Below are 22,387 nucleotides of genomic sequence, written 5' to 3'. Positions count from 1 at the left end.
TTGTGACATTGTTCTCCTCCAGAGACCTAGAAAAAGGTCTATCACTTTTTATCATTGGGAAGGGAGAGAGGGAGGAAGGAAGGAAGGAAGGAAGGAAGGAAGGAAGGAAGGAAGGAAGGAAGGAAGGAAGGAAGGAAGGAAGGAAGGAGAGAGGGAGAAAGGGAGAAAGGGGAGAAGGAAGGAAGGGAGGGGGAAAGAGAGGAAGGGAGGGAGGGAGGAAGAGAGGAAGGGAGGGAGGAAGAGAGGAAGGAAGGGAGGGAAGAAGGAAGGAAAGGAATGGAGGGAAGGAAGGAAGGAAAGGAGGAAGGGAGAAAGAGAGAGAGGAAAGGAAAAAAAATGTATTAAATAGTGACTGGGCAAGTGGATAGAGTTCAGGGTTTGAAGTCAGGATGACTCATCTTCCTGAGTTCAAATCTGGCCTCAAACTTCATTTAATCTTGTTTGCCTCAGTTTCTAGTATCTTTGCCAGGAAAACCCTAAAAAGGGTCCTGAAGAATCAGAAATGACTGAACAATAGTAAATAGTTGCTGTGTGCTGCTCTGTGCTAAGCACTAGTAGTACAAATACAAGAAAGCACAAAACTGCCCTCTAAGAATTTACATTCTAATGAATAAACCATGTAAGGGAGTGGTATCTAAGGAAGAATATTTTGGATAGGGAAATCAGAGGGATGGTGATTGGGGTCACATAGGATGTTGGTTCACATCTTTTCTAGGAATGGGAATATTGATTTTATTATCCTCAGCCAGAGTTGGAAAGGGAAAAGGGGGTTATTCTGAACTATAAGGCAAATGCTCATCAATCATAATAAGCCCAGTGGCCCAGGTAGAAACTTGAGTTCTGGGTTAGAGGTTGAAGCTTGAGGGAATGAACAAAGCAGCTTGAAGATAGCCAGGAAATATGAACCCAGTTATGGGAGAGCATGCAAAGGCTACAAAGTTTTAGATGATCTAGCATGTTCAGTGTTATAACAGAATACTAGAATTTGAATTGGAAGAGACCGAAGAAGCCATCTAGTCTAAATCACACTCAAAAGGAATCCTCACATAATATATCTGCCAGGGACAGATAGATTTCGTAGTGGATAGAGAGTTAGACCTAGAGTTGAGAGATCATGGGTTCAAATTTGACCTCCGGACACTTCCTAACTGTGTGACCCTGGGCAAAATCACTTAATCCCAATTGCCTACCTCTTACCTCTCTTCTCTCTTGGAACCAATCAATTCTAAGGTAGAAGGTAGGATTGGGTTTTTTTGTTTATCAGTTTATATATAGTCTGAGGGTTTTGTTTTGTTTTTTTATTATCATGAAAAACACTTCCATATTGGTCTTTTTGTTTTGTTTTGTAAACCTTTACTTTCCATCTTAGAATCAATACTGTGTATTGGTTCCAAGGCAGAAGAGTGGTAAGGGCTAGGCAGTAGGGATTAAGTGACTTGCCCAGGGTCACACAGCTAGGAAAGAAGTGTATGAGGCCACATTTGAACCTAGGACCTCCCATCTCTAGGCCTGGTTCTCAATTCACTGAGCCATCCAGTTTCCCCTCAAAGATGGTCATTGTTTTAAGAGCAAACACATATAATCAAAACTCCAAAATAAAACCATGTGAAAGATGACTCCAACAGTTCTTTCTCTGAAGGTGGAGAGCATTCCCTATCATAAATAAATCTTTCAGGATTGTCTGAGATTATTGCAATGCTGAGAGTAGCCAATTTTTCAATAATCATTGTACAGTATTGCTATTAACTTGTGTACAATGTTCTCCCAGTTCTGCTTATTTCTCTCTGCATCCGTTCCAGTAGATATTTACAGCTTTTTCTGAAATCATCTTGTTTATCATTCCTTATAGCACAATAGTAGTACTCCATCACCAACATGTACCACAATTTGTTCAGTCATTCCCCAATTCATGGACATTCCTCAATTTCTAATTCTTTGCCACTACAAAAAAAGAGCTGCTATAAATATTTTTATACAAGTAGGTCTTTTCCCCTTTTTTATTATCCTTTTGGGACACAGACCTATTAGTGGCATTACCAGATCAAAGGGTATGCACAGTTTTATGGCCCTTAGGGTATAGTTCCAAATTGCCCTCTAGAACGGTTGGATTAGTTCACAACTCCACCAACCATGCATGTGTCCCAATTTTGCTATATTCCCCTCCAACATTCATCACTTTCCTTTACTGTCATATTGGCCAATCTAATAGGTGTATCTAATAGGTGGTATCTCAGGGTTTTATTTTTCATTTTTTTAATCAAGAGTGATTTAGAACTTTTTCATGATTATTCACAGCTTTGATTTCTTCATCTGAAAAATTGCTTGTTCATATCCTTTAAACATTTGTCAATTGGAGAATGGTTTGAATTCTTATAAATTTGACTTAGTTTGCTATAAATTTGAAGAATTAAAACTTTATCAGAGGAATTTGTTATAAAAATGTTTTCCCATTTTGTTTCCCTTCTAATCTGGTTTACTTTAGTTTTGTTTGTACTAAATCTTTTTTATTTAATATAATCAAAGTTATTAATTGTCTATCTTATAATACTCTATCTCTTGTTTTGTCATAAATTCTTCCCTTCTCCAAAGATCTGCCAGGTAAACTCTTCTGGGTTCCCCTTATTTAGCCATGGTATCATTCTTTATATCTAAATCAGATCCATTTTGACTTTATCTAGGTATAGGGTGTGAGATATTGGTCTATGCCTAATTTTTGTCATACTGTTTTCCAGTTTTCCCAGCAGTTTTTGTTAAATAGTGAGTTCTTATCCCAAAAGCTGAGATCTTTAGATTTGTCAAACACTAGGTTGCTAAGATCATTTACCCCTATATATTGTGTATTTAATCTACTCCATTTATCTACCATTCTTTTTTTTAGCCAATACCAGATTGTTTTGGAGACTGCTACTTTATAGTATAGTTTGAAATCTAGTCCTGCTAGGCCTCCTTCCTTCACATTTTTTTCATTGGTTCCCTTGATATTCTTGACCTTTTGTTCTTCCAGATGAATTTTGTTATTTGTTCTTGTCCTATAAAATAATTATTTGGTAGTTTGATTGGTATGGCACTGCATAAGTAAATTAATTTAAGTAGGATTGTCATTTTTATTATATTAGCTCAGCCTACCCATGAGCAAGTCATGTTTTTCCAGTTGTTTAGATCTAACTCTATTTGCATGAAAAGTATTTTGTAATTGTGTTCATATAATTCCTACTTGTTTGCCTTGACAAGTAAGTAGATTCCTAATTTTAGATGGAATTACTCTTTCTAACTCTTGCTGCTGGGCTTTGTTATTAACATATAGAAATGCTACTGATTTATGTAGACTTACTTTGTATCCTGCAACTTTACTAAAGTTATTGATTATTTCAACTAGTGTTTTTAGTTGATTTTCTAGGATTCTCTGAGTATAGCATCATATTATCTGCAAAGAGTGAGTTTAGTTTCATTGCCTACTTTAATTCCTTCAATTTATTTTTCTTTCCTTATTGGTAAAGTTAGCATTTCTAACATAATATTAAATAATAATGGTGATAATGGGCAGCCTTGCTTCACCCTGTAATAATTAAAATTAAATAATATTTCTACTGCCCAGAGATATATATATTTTATAAAGTTTAAGGGTAGACAATCATTCCTAAGTAACCTGGCCTAGCCTGCCAGTTTCTTTTTCATTCCCCCTCACCTCCTGAACTCTCCCTTCTCCTCAGTCTCTCCCATGATCTTCTAGTCAGTCTCCCCTTACCTGCCCCAAACCTTAACAGAATATACACCAACACAACCCTGGCACAACTGTGGGATGTCAGGAATGTTTGATAGACAGGTAAAGCTACTCAGGAAGGGGGAGGGGATGAGCTTCCTTGACACAACCCCTGATCTTACTGGGAAAGTTTCAAACTTATCCCCATTGCAAATGATACTTGCTGAAGGTTTTAAGTAGATATAACAACATTTTAATGAATGATCCATTTATTCCTATGCTTTCTAGTGTTTTTAATAGGAATGGATGTTACATTTTGTTGAAGGCCTTTTCTGCCTCTATTGAGATATTTATATGATTTCTGTTAGTTTGGTTATTGATATGGTCAGTTATACTGATAGGAAAGTCTAAGTTCTAATTCTACCTAAGACACTTACTAGTTTGTATGACCCTGGGCAAAGCCTCTCTAAGCCTCAGTTTCAGTTTCCAAATACTATCTATCTCACAGGTTTGTTGTGAGGATCAGGAGAATGGATATATAGAAAATATTTTGCAAACATTACAGCACTATATAAATGCTAGGTAATGATCAGTATTATTTTTATTTTGCAGTGGAATTCAAATTGGCCTTTTTTTTTTAAACACTTAGCTTCCTCCCTAGAATCAATAATTGATCCTAGATCAATCCCCCTCCCCACCCCTTCCTTAGCCGACACGTGATTCATCTGGGTATCACATGTGTCCTTGTTCCGAACCCATTTCCTTGTTGTTGGTATTTGCATTAGAGTGTTCATTTAGAGTCTCTCCTCCATCATGTCCCCTAACTTCTGTAGTCAGGCAGTTGCTTTTCCTTGGTGTTTTTACTCCCTCAGTTTGTCCTCTGCTTATGAATAGTTTGTTGTTGTTTTTTTCTCATATATCGCTGCAGGTAATTCAGGGACATTGTAAAGCCATTACTGGAGAAGTACCACAATGTGTCAGTCTCTGTGTATCATGTTTTCCTGGTTCTGCTCCTCTCACTCTGCATCACTTCCTGGAGGTTGTTCCAGTCTCCATGGAATTCCTCCACTTTATTATTCCTTTGAGCACAATAGTATTCCATCACCAACATATACCACAATTTGTTCAGCCATTCCCCAATTGAAGGGCATCCCCTCATATTCCAATTTTTGGCCACCTTGTTGTTTTTTTAATCCTTACCTTCTGTCTTAGAATCAATACTGTATAAAACAAAACAAAAAAAAAGAATCAATACTGTATGTTGGTTCCAAGGCAAAAGAATGGTAAAGGCCAGACAATAGATTAAGTGACTTGCCCAAGGTCACATGGCTAGAAAATGTCTTAGGTCAAATTTGAATCCAGGACTTCCCATCTCCAGGCCTGATTCTCTATCCATTGAACCACTTAGCTGCTCCAGTTGCATTTGCTTTTTTTGGATGCCATATCACATTAGCAACATATTGAACTTACAGCTCACTAAAAACCTTAACCTTAAAAACTTCACTAAAAAGTAGGTCTTTTTCAGATCAACTACTGTCTAACCATACATTCCCCCCATGTCTTATACATGTGAAATTGATTTTTTTGTGCCAAGTATAAAAGTTTACATTTATTCCTATTGAATTTCACTTTATTAGATTTCTCCCTATACTCCTTCTGTACCTAAAATAAAGCACTGACTCTGAAGATAGAAGACCTGGACTCCAATCTGATCTCTGATATTTATTATCTTTTTAAATGTGAACAAGTCACTTAGCCTCCCAGGGCCTCAGTTTTCTCATTTGTAAAATGAGGGAGCTGGACTAGATAGCTTCTAAAGTCTATTTCAGCTCTAAGTCTATGACCTTACAGGATCTTGGATGACTGCAGGAATTTCATTCTGGCATGACCTCTATCCATGAATGTAGATAACATAAACCCACCCATACCTTTCCTTGTTGGGTGATTGGTTGTTGGGGGTTTTTTTGCACATTCTTCCATAAACATCTCATAGAAATTCTCTTACACACACTTTGAAGGCTTTCCTCTCGGTTTACTTCTGGATACTAAGTTTTCACAACACTTAGACCATTCATCATGTTATACTTTCCTTTTTTTTTTAACTCTTACCTCCTATCTTAGAATCAATGCTAAATTTTGGTTCCAAAGCAGAGAAGAGCAGTAAGGGATAGGCAATGGGGGTTAAGTGACTTGCCCAGGGTTACAAGCTAGGAAGTATCTGAGGCCAGATTTGAACCCAGGATCTACCATCTCTAGGCTCTCAATCCACTAGGTCACCTAGTTGCCCAATACCCTTTCCTCTTAATACATGAAACCCACTTTCCCCATCATATACATTCTTATTGTCTTCTTGCACACAATTTATAATAGGTGTAACAGAGGAAGGATGCTTGGCTGAGTTCTACAAAGCATGCATAGAAAATTCTCTGCTTGGTTCCAATCCAAAACATGGAAGTTTGGGAGCCTCTTACAGACCATGATGAATCAGGGGTTGGTATCATGTGATGAAGAACAATCTTCCAAGTGTCAGAAGAGTTGGGATAATTCAGGAGGTGCTGAGCTAGAACTAAGTGTACATCTAAAAGGGGCAATCTGCCCACTTCTGGATTACTTTTCCTTACTGGTCAAGAGTTAGGTAGGTTTGCTTTAAGCTGCTACAGAGGAGGCCTCAAGTAGCCTGCCTCATGCCCCTATCCAGCCACCATATATCTGTGAACTCATGGCTCCTCTGTTTACTTGTGGTTATTCTTTTGGGACGTTAAGTAAATTGGTATTCTGAGATGGAAGTCCCCAGGCAATCAGGTAAATTTGAAAAATGTAGGGGTCCCATCCCAGGTCCCACAAGTGACCAGAGACAAAACAAAGAAAGTTCCTGTGAACTGACAATGGAAAGTGTCACGTTTCTGAAGAGGCTTCAGGAAGTATGACCCTTGGAGAAAGAAGCACCAGCTAGAAAGGAACCAATATTCAAAACCAACCAGAGAGCTATTTTTTTTTCTTTAAACCTTTACCTTCCATCTTGTTGGTTCTATGAAGATTAAATTTAACACTCCCCTGATTATAACAATGAAATTAGTTCCAAGGCAGATGAGAAGTAAGGACTAGGCAGGGGGGGTTACTTGCCCAAGGTCACACAGCTAGGAAGTGTCTGAGGGCAGATTTGAGCCCAGGAACTCCTCTCTCCAGGCCTGGCTCTGAATCCACTGAGCCATCTGGCCACCCCAGAGAGCTATTCTAAAAGGGAACCTAATAAGGATGCCATGAAGGGAAAAGGACTTCCTGAGGCAGGAGACAGACATTCTCTGCCTGTGTGCCTCCTTAGCAGTGCTTTCAGTTGGAGCTCACTTCCTCAGAGATCTTGTGTGTATTACAAAGAAAGAGCATGCTCCTGGGAAGGGAAGAATGTTTTTGTAGGTCCTATTCTTACTATATCTTCTCAGTAAATCCCTTTTCTAAAAACTGATGGAGTTCAACAGTTTCTGATTCTTAATGGTACATACCTATGGTGGCAAACCTATAGCATCCATGACAAAGATGACACACAGAGACTTCTGTGGATACACATGCTGTTGCCTGCCAAAGTTAGTTACTAGAAAGGAAGAGGGCCTGGGGCAGAGCTGCTCCCTTCCCCCTCTCTATTGTGTCTCTCCACCCTTCTGCCCATCAGCCCAATGGAATGCATTCAGGTCACTCTCCTCCCCTTCTTCATTCAAGTCTTTCATTATCTGCCCATTGGGGCACCTGGGCCACTCCCTCCCTTTCTCCTACCCCCTGTATGGGGTAAAGGGGGGTGGGGTACTGGGTCTCTGGGGGGGAGTAGGGCATGGCACCTAGTCTGGGAGGGGTGGGGCACTGCACATGATATCTAAAAAGTTGTAAAAGGTTCACCATCACTGGGATATGCCATATACAGTGAGAGCCCAGGGACTATTATTATGTTAAAGTTAATTCCCCAGGATGACTTCTAAAATCCAAGGAGTGCAGAAGCAGCTACCACTTTCCAGGAACTCCAGTCTGGGAATGTGAGCACCTAGTTGGAACAGTGATCCCAAAGGGGAGATGCTACGTTGCTATGTGTGTGAGTTCATGTGAGTGTGTGTGTGCATGTGAGAGAGAGAGAGAGAGAGAGAGAGAGAGAGAGAGAGAGAAAGAGAGAGAGAGAGAGAGAGAGTGTACTATGTCTCCCAAGCACCCAGAACAGTGTGGGGCACACAGAAGACAATAAATATTGATAGTTTTCCTGAGGGAGGGAGAGGGGGAGAGGAAAGGAAATAAGCATTTATATAGTGCCTACTATGTGGCAGACTCTGTGCTAAATGCTATTGACAAATATCTCAATTGATCCAGAGGGACTTCATAAACATTTGTTAAACTCGGTTCAATTCAATGAAATATCCACTGTACTTAGTCATGGGGTATATACAGAGTTTAGCCCTGTCCTCATGGAGCTTACAGTCTAGTAGAGGGATATGACACACACAAAAGTACTACAATACAATATGCTACATGGAAGGATACATCAGGGAAGGATAGGCCAACTCCTGTATGAGACTGGTCTAGTGCTCAACTGCCTAAGGTAACCAGGAGTGTCTGAACAGGGGAAAGGGAGATATTCAGTCAGAGGAACCAATCTGCCACATTTACCTGTTTGATCTGGGCCAAATCACTTAGCTTCTCTGGGCCTGTTTCCTTATTTGCAAAATGAGGTTCTTGAACAAGATGACCTCTTGACCTTTAGAGGTCCTTTCCAACCCTAGATCCTATGACCTAGAGGAGGTGGGTCTAAATCCAAGCTCCTCAACACTCATACAGAGCTCTTACTTTGTAGCCAAGGTTCCAGCTCACTTTCTTTTTTTAAAAAAACCCTTACTTGATCAAGGACACATGAAAAACTCAATGGAATTTTATGCAGGTTATGGGAAAGGGATGGGGGGAGGGGAGGGAAAGAACATGACTTGTAACCAAGGAAAAATAAATTCTAAATTGACTAAATAAAAATTGAAAAATTAAATTAAAAAATAAAAAACCCTTACTTTCCATCTTGGAATCAATACTGTGTACTGGTTCCAAGGCAGAAGAGTAGTAAGCGCTAGGCAATGGGGATGAAGTGACTTACCCAGGGTCACACAGCTAGGAAGTATCCGAGGCCAGATTTGAACCCTCCCATCTTCAGACCTGGCTCTCTATACCCTGAGCCACCCAGCTGCCGCAGTTCTAGATTTCTTTCAGACTACAGGCTGCCAGTTTGAACTGCCTCAGTTTCCCCTGGAGCTGCCATAAAACAGATTTTGCCATATCTCAACAGAGGAATAGCATAGTGTAAAGAGAACACTAGACTGGGGTCAGAAGATTAGAAGAGACATGAAACAATGGAATGGAGAGAGGAGAACAACCTATGACAGAATGTTGCATACACTGTCAGAAACAATATCTCTGTATCAGATAGTTTTTCTTCCCACAAGAGGAGGGTTCACTTAGGAACAGGACGAAAGGAAATGATTGATATAGAGACAAAAAGCATTAGCAAATTTAAATATATAAATGTGTATATATATATATATATATACATACATGCACATATTATGCATACATATAAAACAGGGTGGCCTCAGACACTTCCTAGCTATGTGGCCCTGGGCAAGTCACTTAACCCCTATTTCCTAGCCCTTACCACTCTACTGCCTTGGAACCAATACTTAGTATAGATTTTAAGAAAAAAAGATAAGGATTTTTAAAAATTAAAGATTTTTTAAAATGCAATGGATTCTAATCAGAAGACCTGAATTTGAGACTCATCTTTGATACTTTGCTAAACCTCAGTTTTGACATCTGTAAAAAAGGGCTAAGAGGAGGCAGGTGGGCGACTCACTGGATTGAGCCAGGCCTAGAGACAGGAGGTCCTAGATTCAAATTTAGCCTCAGACACTTCCTAGCTGTATAACCCTGGGCAAGTCACTTGACCCCCATTGCCTAGCCCTTACCACTTTTCTGCCTTGGAACCAATACACAGTATTGATTCTAAATAGTTTTGTTACCTTCTTTTTTCCCCCCATGGTTACATGATTCTTCTTGTCTCCCTTCCCCTCCTGGAGTTAACAAGCAATTTCACTGGGTTATACATGAATTATCACTCAAATCCTTTTTCCATAATATCCATTTTTGTGATAATATTTTAAAACATATAAACAAGTGATAACTCACATGTTTTCTTCTGGATTTCTACTCCTATAGTTTTTTTTTTCTCTAGATGTGCATAGTATTCTTTTCATAAGTCCCTCAGAACTGTCCTGGATCATTACATAGTGCAAACTCAATCACATTTTATCATCCCACAGTGTTTCAGTTACTGTGTATAATGTTCTCTTAGTTCTGCTCATTTCACTCTGCATCAGTTCGTGTAGATCTTTCCAGTTTTTAGAGAAATCAAGCAGTTCATCATTCCTTATAGCACAATAGTATTCCATCACCAACATATATCGCAATTTTTTTCAACCATTTCCCAGTGGAGGAATGTCCCTTTAGTTTCCAATTCTTTGCCACTACAAAGAGAGTAGCTATAAATATTTTTGTACAAACAGGTCCTTTCCCTTTTTCTTATCTCTTTGGGATACAGACCCAGTAGTAGTGTTTCTGGATCAAAGGGTATGAATTCTTTTATAGCCTTTTGGCCATGATTCCAAATTGCCCTCCAGAATGGTTGGATCAACTCACAACTCCACCAGCAATGCAGTGTCCCAATTTCTCCACATCCCCTCCAAAATTTATTATTTTCCTTTACTGTCATATTGACCACTCTGCTAGGTATAAGGGGTCACATCAGAGTTGCTTTGATTTGCATTTCTCTAATCAGGAGGGATTTAGAACATTTTTTCATATGATTATTGATAATTTTGATTTCATCTGAAAACTGAGTATTCATATCTCTTGGTCATTTGTCAACTGGGGAATTATTTGACTTCTTATAAATATGACTTAGTTCTTTGTATATTTGAGAAATTGGACCTTTGTCAGAGAATTTTGTTATAAATTTTTTTCCCCAGATTGTTGCTTCCCTTCTAATTTTGGTTACATTGATTTTGTTTGTGCAAAACTTTTTAAATTTAATATAATCAAAATTATTCATTTTATATCTTGTAATGTTCTCTATCTCTGACTTGGTCTTAAATCCTTTCAGTTTTATTGCCTTCTTGATAAAGATTGAAGTGAAGAAAGTACCTTCTGAAAACTTAACTGCTATATAATTGTGAGACTAAAGAATTTGAGATGATGGAGTTGGGGGAAATCTGGAAACAGAACAGAAGGGGTCACTGATTTGAATGGGAGTCAGAAAAACCAACCTAGATGAATTGAAAGAAAATAATTCCTTATTCCTGGGAATGCCTGTGCCCAGTGCCCATCAAATAGTAAAATAAAAAAGGTAACTGCAGAATTCTGCCCTACCATCCAGTAAAATCCTTCCTGAGAGCAAGAATAATTAGGCAGGTGTGTTTATAAAGTGCAGGATAGAGGTGACTTTCCAATTTTCTTAGAAAATTTTGATCTGGAGATCCCTAAATAGGGGCAGTCCAGTGGTGTGGAAAGAACTCAAATTCTCACAGTCAGAAACCCTAAGTTTGAATACCATCTCTGCTACTATCTGCCCAAGTCACCTTTAATAAGTGATTTCTCCTTCCCCAAGAATTTGGAGTCCCCCTCCTTTCACACTTAGTCATTAACATTTTGTCCTAAAAGACCTCAAGCACTGCCCCACTTCCCCTTGGCAGTGCTAGGCAAATTGGGAGACTATGATTGATTCCTGAGATGTGATAGACAGCCCATAATGAAAGGAACTAGAAACCAGAGAGACAGGAAGTGACATGGAGAAAACTGCTTATAAAAGCCAGTTGAGGGTGTTCTTATTCATTCTGCTGCCTTGGTGGCTCTTACTGAGGGAAGGTTTCTGCCTTGGTGTCTTTTCTGCTTGGAGATCTGGACCTGAGAGAGCCTTCATTGGAGTCAAGCTGGATTTCTTCAGATCAGCAGTTACAGAGTATTTAGCTAGGCAATATTTTCTACCTCCTTCCTACATCTCCCCCTTTACTATCTCTACCTTGCTGTAATAAAACTACTAAAGCTGCTACAGTCTTGTGACTTAAGAGTTAATTTTTATGAATGGCGACCACAACAATTTTTAAAATTTTTTATATTTGTCAAACCCAATTTTAATTATTACAGATCTCTATAGTGCCCTTCCAGTTTTAAATTACATTCTGGATTCCACTAGCATCTACCCTGTTCTTTCTTGGTGATTATGAGTTGCTTTCAATAGCCAATGAGAAATCTTATTTTAAACCTTCTTCCCCCAACCCTCAGCAAAAGCCATGCCACTTTCTCCCTAAACTTACCCATTACAATCTCAGTCCATTCCCTCCTTTGTCACTGACTGGATGGTAATCTCTCTTCCCTTAGCCCTCAAGACACTACTATCTGTTCTTCCTCCTGCCTTGAATTTCCAAATGTCACATAAACAATGTGACAAGGAAAAGAAAAACAACTAATGAGAACAATATGAAAGGATTAGTTGAGGGAACTAGGGATGTTTCACCTGGAGAAGAGTGATCTGAAAGAAGAACATGGGAACTCCCTTATTATCAGAGTTCTCCACATTGGAAGTGTTGAAAGGGCTATAATGGGGAAGAAGGAAGGATAGGTTTGTTTTCTTAGTCCCAGAAGGCAGAACTAGGGAGAAAGTGGAAGAAAGGCAGATGTAGGTTCAATATAAAGAGAAATTTCCTAACAGAATCCTCCTAAAATCCAGTGGATTATTTTGTAAGGCAGTTCCCCATCACTAATAGTCACCAAGTAAAGGCTGGATGACAGGATGCAAACAAGGGGATTCCTGTTCAGATATGGATTGAGCTAGTTGGCTTCTTAGGTCCACCCCAACTCTGAGACACTAAGACTTGTGATGACCCACCCAACCCCCAGTACACATTGGCTACCCTGAGTTGAGCTACAGCTTAAATCCTTCCATTTAGGGCAAACTTAGTTGAACCAAAAAGGGAGAGGGGAGAGGAGAGAGTCACTTCAGGAGAGGAGGTAGCACACATTAGTAACTCCTCAATCCCTTCATTTCACTTGGTGATCTCATCAGCTCCCCTGGATTTAATTACCATCTCTGTGCTGATGATTCTCAAATCTATTTTCCTGCCCCAATTTTTCTATTCACCTTTAATCTCCCATCTTTAGCTTAAGACATCTCAAACTGGATGTCCAGGAGACATTTTAACCTCCTTAAGTCCAAAAAAGAACTTGTTATCTTTCCCCAAAGCCCTTTCTCTTCCTACCTTCCCTATTTAAAACAAAAAAAACCCAACTTACTCTCTGTCTTAGAATCAACACTGTGTATTGGTTCCATGGTAGACTTGCAGTAAGGACTAGGCAATGGGGGTTAAGGGACTTGCCCAGGGTCATACAACTAGGAAGTATCTGAGGTCACATTTGAACCCAGGACCGCCCATCTCTAGGCCTGGCTCTCAATGAACCACCTAGCTGCCTCCCTACCTTCTCTGTTACTGTGGAAGGCAAACATCATCCTCCTAGTCCCTTAAGCTTACAACCTAAGAGTCATCCTGGATTCCTCACTATCTCTCACTCCCCATATCCAAGTTCTTACCAAGGTCTATCTATTTCACTTTTGCAATAACTCTTAAATATGCCTCCTCTTCTCTGATACTGCCACCACTCTAGTGCAGGCCCCATCACCTCATCTCTGGACTATTACAATAGCCTGAGGCAGATCTGGCTGCTTCAAATATCTCCCCATTCCAATCCATTTTCTATTCAGTCACCAAAGTCATTTTCCTGAAGTGTAGATCTGAACGTGTAGATCTGAACATGAACATCTGCTCCCCACTCAAGAAATTCCAGTTGTTCCCTATTGCCCCCAGGATCAATTACAAAATGCTGTTTGCCTCTGAGGTACTACCTCGTATCTACAGATTGACCAGTTTGACAGAAAAGGAAAATGACAAATGTCTGAGGGGATGTGTGGAAATTGAGACTCTAATACACTGTTGGTGGAACTGTGATCTGATCCAACTCTTCTGAAAAGCAATTGGGATCTATGCCCAAAGAACTCTAAAACTGTGTATACCCTTTGATCCAGCAATACTATTCCTAGGTCTGTATCCCAAAGAGATCAAAATAATAGGAAAAGGACTTATTTGTACAAAAAGTATTTATTGTAGCTCTTTTTGTTATAGCAAAGAATTAGAAATTGAGAGATTGTCTACCAATCAGGGAATGGCTGAACAAATTGTATTGTTATATGACCATATTATACAACTATAATGGCATACTATTGTGCTATAAGAAATGATGAGTAGGATGATTTCAGAAAAACCTGGAGAGACTTACATGTATTGATGCAAAGTGAAATGAGCAGAACCACAAAAACATTGTACTCAGTAACAGCAATATTTTTGATGAACAACTGTGAATGACCTAATTATTCTCAGCAATATAGTGATTCAAGACAATCCCAGAGACTCATGATGAAAAATGCCATCTGCTTCCAAAGGAAGAACTGATGGAGTCTGAATGCAGACTAAAACATACTATATTTCGCTTTCCTTCTTCTTTTTTGTTTGTTTGAGATCTCTTCCACAAAATGACTAATATGGAAAATGTTTTATTTGAATGTACATGTAAAATCTATATTAGATTACTTAGCATGCTGTTTTGGGGGGGTGGATTAGTGAAGGAGGTGGAAAAAATTTGGAACTCAAAATGTTTTAATGAATTAAAAAATTGTTTTTACATGTAACTGGGAGAAAATAATATGTTTAAAATGCTGTTTACCATTCAAAGCCCTTCATAACTTAGCCACCTCCTATCTTTCCAATCTTACATTTTACTTCCCAACATTACACTTTATGATCCAGTGACACTGGCCTCCTGGCTATTCTACAAACAAAACATTCCATCTCTCAGCTCCAGGCATTCTCTCTGGCTATCTCCCATGTCTGGAATGCCCTCCCTCTTCTTTTCTGACTACTGACCTCCCTGGCTTCCTTTCAGTCCCAACTAAACTCCTACCTTTCACAAGAAGCCTTCCCCAACCCCTCTTAATTCTAATGCTTTTTCTCTGTTAATTGTCTCCTTTTCTGGCTCGTACTTAGCTTGTCTTGCAAATATATTCTTGTTTTTGGGTTGTCTTCCCCATTAAACAGTGAACCCATTGAGGGCAAGAATTGTTTTTTGCCTCTTTCTGTGATTCCAGCACTTAGCACAAAGCCTGACACAATGTTAATTGATAAAGACAAGATAGAGATGAGGAGACTGTCTCTGGAAGAGGAATCACAGCAAAAGAGCTCCTGATGTGGCAGCTCAGGGCCAGGGAAGAAGTGAGGAGGGGCAGAGCAGCCCAGTTTGGGCTAAAGGCAGACCGTGAGATGAAGGACTACCCTGGGGACAATGTGAAAGGCTCAGATATTTATTTACTGGAAACCTAGAACAAAGCTGTATCCATCCTAATAACAACCATGTCCATGAGGATTCCTGTAGCTTCTGCAGAGGAGGATGGGGGGAATAGCTATATTTCCCTTCATGAGGGCAATTTTTCCTCTCTAGCTCACCTAGAAGACCCTCCCTATGATCCAAGAAGCACCCAACCACCATTTCTCCAGGAAACTCTCCTGAAGCCCCCAGAGTGCTTCCATAACCACCTATTAGGATCTGGCATATCCTAAAATTTCTTTGTTGATTATAAAGTCAGATCAGATTTTAAATCTGATTATAGAACCTGTTTGTTGGTGGTTAGAAGCTGAAGGCCTTTCAACTGACTGGCTCGCCTTTCTCTAAAGCCTTTCATCAGGGGCCTATCAGCAGCAGTGGTATCTGGAGTTGGAGAGTCCCTTGGGGCTTCTCTTCTGGAGTTGGGCATCTGCTCAGCAGTCCTTAGATAGAGTCCAACTGTAATGGTAGAAATTTAAGGCTTTTGGGAGAGGTTATAATATTGTAATGGTTAAAGTGTGGCTACAGGATTTATGTAATATTAAACAATGGCCGCCAAGGAATTTACTTATGAAATTCCTAAAATGAAACACTCAAGTCAGAATGAAGTTTATGGAGGTTTAATCACACTGGGAGTAGGGAAAGGAGAGGGAGAGAAGGAGAGAAGAGAAAAGGGAAAGAGGCTACTCAATCTCTGACCAAGGCAGAGGGAGTTTTAGGCCCAAAGGCCCAGGTGGAAAGAATCAGTCCTTAACTCACGTGACCGATCTGAAGGAAAGCTGTCTGCGGGCATCCTCTCTGTCCAAGCTCCTAACACCAACTCCCCTCTAGCTCTCTACACAGGAAGTGCGCGAATTCCAGAGGCTGTTCCCTACCTCACTTCCTGTGTCTCACAAATGCCAATGTTTGGCTCTAGCTTGGCTTAGGACAGCCCAGGTGGGCAGTTAGTTATTTCTGATTTGTCATTGACTAGCGCATGCCCGTGTAGTGTGGGTGTGCACAATTTTTTTGGGTGCTAGACCAAGATGGAGACTTTTAAAATTCACACAACCTATACAAGGCCAGCATGTGGTGAGAAAAAAATAGGGTTAGGTACAACAGGAAAAGCTTCCTCTTGGGGAATGCATTCAACATTGGAGTAGGTGACTGAAGGAAATCACTTGTTTAAAAACCCTGTAATCTATTTTAAAAAATTAAAGGGGGCAGCTGGGTGGCTCAGTGGATTGATCACCAGGTCCAGAGATGGGAGACCCTGCATTCAAATCCAGCCTCAGACACTTCCTAGATGTGTGACCCTGGGCAAGTCATTTAACCCCCATTGCTTAGCCCTTATGGCTCTTCCCCCTTAGAACCAATACACAATATTGATTCTAAGATGGAAGGTAAGGGCTCAAAAAAACAACAACCCACCCCAAAGAGATAATGGACAAAAAGACTTGTACAAAAATATTCATAGCTGCGCTCTTTGTGGTATCAAAAAATTGGAAAATGAGGGGATGCCCTTCAATTGGGGAATGGCTGAATAAATTGTGGTATATGTTGGTGATGGAATACTATTGTGCTCAAAGGAATAATAAAGTGGAGGAATTCCATGGAGACTGGAACAACCTCCAGGAAGTGATGCAGAGTGAAAGGAGCAGAACCAGGAAAACATTGTACACAGAGACTGATACACTGTGGTATAATCGAATGTAATGGACTTCACCATTAGTGGCAGTGTAATGTCCCTGAACAATCTTCAGGGATCTAGGAGAAAAACACTATCCACAAGCAGAGGACAAACTGTGGGAGTAGAAACACCGAGGAAAAGCAACTGCCTGACTACAGTGGCTGAGGGGACATGACAGAGGAGAGACTCTAAACGAAACTCTAATGCAAATACTAACAACATGGCAATGGGTTCGAATCAAGAACACATGTGATACCCAGTGGAATCACGCGTAGGCTATGGGGGGTGAGGGGGAGGAAAAGAAAATGATCTTTGTCTTTAATGAATAATGTTTGGAAATGATCAAATAAAATATTATAAAATTTAAAAAAAACAACCCTATAAACCAGAGGACTTTAATATGGGGATAAAAATAGATTTCAGGGGGACAGGGAACTTGAATGGGGAAAACATATTTATTTTCACTGATCTCTAAACTAAAATTTAGCATAAAAAGGATTAGCAGTATTCTGAGAAGGGGTCTATAGGCCAGACTACCAAAGGGTTCTATGATACAAAACAAGCAAAGAACCCTCTTACTTTACAGGTGAGGAAACTGAAGATAAAAAATTATTTGTCCTAGGTCATGTAGTAGAAAATCAAGATGCCAGAATCAATGGAACTCGATTAAGAGCTGGAAAAGATCATCAGCCTCTTTGTTTTATAGAGAAGAAAGCTGAAGCCCAGCTAGGGAAAGGGACTTGTTTAAGGTCACCTGAGGCAGTAATGAGGTTATTATATTGAGTTGTGAATCAGGATTATTTTTTTTAAACCCTTACCTTCTGTTTCAGAATCAATAATGTGAATTGGTTCCAAGTTAGAAGAGTGGTAAGAGCTAGGCAATTGGGGTCAAGTGACTTGCCCAGGGTCATACATCTGGGAAGTGTCTGAGGCCAGACTTGAACCCAGGACCTCCTATCTCTAGGCCTGGCTTTCACTCCACTGAGCTACCCAGGTGCCTCCAAGATTATTTTTCAGGACAGCTAGGTTGCACAGTTGCATAGAATGCCAGAGCTAGAGTAAGGAAGACCTGGTTTCATATCTAGCCTTAGACACTTCTTAGTTGTATGACTTTGGTCAAGTCACTTCACTTCAATTGCCTAGTCCTTGCCTTTCTGTCTTAGAGTTGTTACTCAGACAGAGAGTAAGGGTTTAAAAAAAAATGTTTAATGAACAAATACCTTTTTTCCCTTCCACCTCCCCACCCCCTTAGCTGAAAAGAAGAAGAAAAAACAAGCCTTCGGGACAAATATTCATAGTTAAGCAAAACAGATTCCTAAATTGGCCTTAATGATGTGTCCATCTGTGCTGGGAGTCCACCTCTTGTCAGGAGGTGGGCAGCTCATTTCCTCATGGACCCTCTGGAATCTGACTTGGTCAATGCACTGTTGAGAGGTAACCAGGTTAGGAAGCTAGGTCCTCCAAGCCCGCCATGTTCTTTCCACTATTCCACACTGTCCCTCCCTGCTTCCCTCTTCAGCTATCCTTAGGGCCTCCAATGGCCAAGACTAGTCAGGAATGAACTTCAAGTCTCCTTCAGGATTTGAAGGCATTGAGGGGTGAGCCAGTCACTTTTTCTCCAGGCTGGGCCTGGCTGGGTCACTACAGGGCAAGGAGCTGGTTGGACACTTTGACTTTAAGTGAATTTGAAGCAAATAATTATGTAAATTTCATGCAAATCAACATCTACTAAGGTTTTTCTCCATTAAGTTCTCTAGTTGAGACTTGAGTAGGACAGAGAGAGACTGGGACGGAAGGGGGCAAGAGCAAACAGCTCCTTCCCCTGCTGAGCTCAGTTGGCTCCCTTTCTGAAGCCACCCACACCCACCACCCACCCATTCCCCCCTGAAGCTGCTGCCCAGGCAGCCCCAAAGTATTCTGGGAAGAGAGAGACAGTATGAGATCAGGAGCCCGGTGTGGTCCTGCTACTGGGGAGGGAACGATGGAGAGAGAAGCAAGTGTGTTTGTGTGGGAGGGGGAAAGGGGAATCTCTGCCTCCAAAATAAAGAGAATCCAGGGAAGTGACAAAGAAAAGGCAAATATCACTGAAAGACTTTAAAATACTGATCATGTGTCAAGTCATAACTGAGGAAGATTCTTTGAAGGTGACGGACGGATGCCTCTTACCTCTCAGCTGTGATGGTGGTGGACTATAGCAGTGGAATGAGGCATACATACATTTTCAGACATGGCCAAAAATCTCTTTTTTTATACTTATTTTCAAGAAAGAGAAGGGGAGGAGGTACATTTGGGGAGGAGGAAGAGAAAGTTAAAGAAAGGTAACTATGATAGAAGAAAAATAAAAAGGAGAATCAAGGATATTTTTTTAAAGGAAATCAGCTGTAACCACTAGTCCTCAGGCCCAATGTTTGTGCATGAACACACCAATACCCAATCACCAAAATCCACCCAAAGATTTATATTCACAGATGTATATACTGAAAACTACAAAAACACAGTCTCACATAACCAAATAGATTCACTCATCCATATAAAGCATCTGATAGGCTTAGTCCAACTCCGACATTTTATAAACCCTTGGTTTAGGTGGGATTTGAACCCAGCTCCTCTGACTCTAGAACCAGTGTTTTTTTTCCATTGTACTACACTGCCTGCAAATAGACCCACCGGCAGAGAAACACACATATACATAGTGTCACCAGTAGCTCACTCCTCCTGTTAAGCAGAAAACAGTCAAAGAGCTTACAAGCCAAAAAACCATGTGCCTGCCCATTCTTTTGAAAAGAGCTGGCTGAGCCCATCCGTCGTCCTGCTGAGGTCAGAGCTGGATGGCCATAAAGAAGTGGGAGGGAAGGAAGGAAGGAAAGAAGAAAGGAAGGATGTAATTAATTTCTGGGGAATCATAAAGCTTCTCTTATTTTAGCCTTGGAGACACCCCATATCAAGCCATACTAGGTTCCCACATTCCCCTGGTTTCAGGCCACTAGGCAATGCCCCATCTGCCCCTTAAGCCCAGAAATCTCCTCATCTTACTCCCTGTGGGACAGAAAATGATTTTTCCACTTGGGGTACTTGGAGCAGGAATATAGGAGAGGGATCCCTGGCTGGGTTGGTCATGAGCAACCCCAGCTAATGAGGAGGGAATGGGTTAGGATAAGGGAGGTAGGAAGGAAGACTTTATTGGGTTTTTCCAGCCTCCATATGGTGGTGATTGAAGTAGTCACTGAATCTCCTCACATGGTCTTAGCCTTTCTGTCTCATTCCATCCCCATGCCTTTCCGCATCTGGACCCACTATCTTAAGGTAGCCGCCACCTCCCATGTTTTCAGCTGTCCTTCATTCCCTCTGAGATGACTCATTCCCCACATTTAAATTTTATTTGAGCCTCAGAGTCCATCATGGAGGGGGCCAAGTGCCAGGCCGGCTTCTCCCACTAGTCCAGTGCACACAGGGTAGGCTGGGCTTTGGAGCTCAGTTTCTACCTGAGGAGCATCCTCCAGGGGCTGTGTAAGGGATATCTGTTCTCATCCCCCTTCTCTCCACATCTCTATTTCCCTCTGCCCTTCAGTCTAGGATTCTCCCTTCCTCCAGCCCACACAGATGCAAAGAAGGATAGGAATTAGGGATGTATTTGTTGTTGTTCAACTGTTTCAGTTGTGTCTGACTTTTTCTGACCCGACTGGGAATTTTCTTGGCAAAGATACCAATTTGAGATTTCCTTCTCCAGCTCATTGTACAGATAAGGAAACTGAGGCAAAAGGGATCAAGTGACTTGCCCAGGATCACATAGATAATGAGGATCTGAAATTGAATTTGAATTCAGGTCTTCCCAGATTCCAAACCTGGTACTCCATCCACTTTGCCACCTAGCTGTCCCTGTGGGGATATATAGGATTCATCTAATTTAGCCACTTCATTTTATAGATAAGGAAACTAAGACAGTGAAAAGACAAAAAACTTGTCCAAAATGGAATTAAACTAAAAAGCACCTAATTAGTATAATTTGCCAATCACTGTGCTAGCACTGAGGGTAGAGCTACAAAAACCAACACAGTTCTTGCCTTCAAAGAGCTTACATTCTACCAGGAGGCATCCTGTGTAGCCAGAGAAATGAACACAAAATATATATGAAATAAATTCGAAGTAATTGATTGGGGCTTGTTGGGAAAGGTCCCATGTAGGAAAAACTATTTGAAAGGGTTCCAAGATGCAAGAGTCAAGAAGGAAAAGAACATTCTGGAAATAAGGTCATGTCAATTGTGTAAAGCCATGGAAGCCAGACATGAAGAATGTATACAGGGAAAAGTGGCAAATAGTCCTGTGTGGCTGGAACATAGAGTACATAAGGGGATGGAGGTGGGGACAGGAGGGGAAAAAATCACCTGGGTTACAACAGGAATCAGTGGCAAAGCTGAGACCAGAATCTATGTCTCCCAAAGTCTAGTCTAGTGTTCCTCATTAACTCTTTAATAGTGAAAGACATTCTGGATCCTGAGACTGGACAAAATGACAGAGGGGGGTAACTGAAGAAAAACAAGGTATCTTTGGAGAACTATTTTTGGGGTGTTATGGAGGGATCAGGAAAGAGCTCAGACAGGAAATCCTGATGCCCTAATCTCTCTTCCCACATTTAGGGGAGCCCATAGGTCTAGACACTAGGATATATCCCTGCCACCAATATCCAGAAAGAGAAGAAGTCCCCAGAGGGACCAACCTCTGCTTTCTGGATAGAACACCTCCCTCTTCCTGGGGTTCCCAGTCTATCCTTCCTTGTTGTTGCTATGTGCTAAAACAGCAGCTATCTATGTTAGGGGACAGGGACAGGGGAAAACTAACGAGCTCTCTGGTGAATATAACTTAGAGCAGGAATTTGGGGCCATGTGGGAAAACCATTATTCAGGCTTCTGATTTCACTGCCATTGCACTACCTCTACCCCCTGCCAATCCCTGGAATGTTGCTTCCTGGACTCCATTTATCCACCCAGCCCTACCTGGCTAAAGAATCATTAATTCAGCTGTTCCATCCCACCATGAGCCCAGTGGCCAGCCCTCTCCCCATTAGGCCACTCTTGACCTTTCCTGAACTCCACCCACTGCTCTGAAGGCTGCCCCCCCAACCCTCACTCTGGGCCACCCTCCAAGGAACTAGGAAAGGGATTCTGTGTGGTGTTCAGCTGTGTCTGATTCTTCATGACCCCATTTGAGACTCTGCACCTTAATGTACACAAGGAAACAAAGCTGAGAGATGAGAAATACAACAGGACAACAAAGTTCCGGTGGCATCAAGCCCTCAAGGGCTTCAGAACTCCTGGAGGAAGGTAGGTACCTGAGATGATCCAGGGATGGTGTGCCTTTTGTTTCCCCAGCTCCAAAATGGGGAATAGAGACGTCAAATTCATAACTGTTGTTTGGTCATTTTCAGTCATGCCCGACTCTCCATGACCTCATTTTGAATTTTCTTGGCAAAGATACAGAAGTGATTTGCCATTTCCTTCTCCAGCTCATTTTACAGATGAGAAAAC

The 22,387-nt window shown here is 41.0% G+C and overlaps 1 long non-coding RNA gene across 1 annotated transcript in view; it reads left to right on the top strand.

Moving 5' to 3' along the window:
* The window catches only part of LOC103093058 (uncharacterized), a 35,717-nt gene that overhangs the window by 711 nt on the left and 12,619 nt on the right, over positions 1–22,387 (top strand). Inside the window, exons 2-3 of the long non-coding RNA XR_457697.3 lie at positions 21,339–21,403; positions 22,095–22,183. This is a non-coding gene — a long non-coding RNA (uncharacterized LOC103093058). The remainder of the gene's footprint in view (positions 1–21,338; positions 21,404–22,094; positions 22,184–22,387) is intronic.

Source organism: Monodelphis domestica, chromosome 1 (assembly GCF_027887165.1).
Source record: "Monodelphis domestica isolate mMonDom1 chromosome 1, mMonDom1.pri, whole genome shotgun sequence".
Classification (NCBI taxonomy): domain Eukaryota; kingdom Metazoa; phylum Chordata; class Mammalia; order Didelphimorphia; family Didelphidae; genus Monodelphis; species Monodelphis domestica.
The sequence above is the reverse complement of the archived record's forward strand: the minus strand, read 5'-3'. Positions and strand labels throughout refer to the sequence as shown.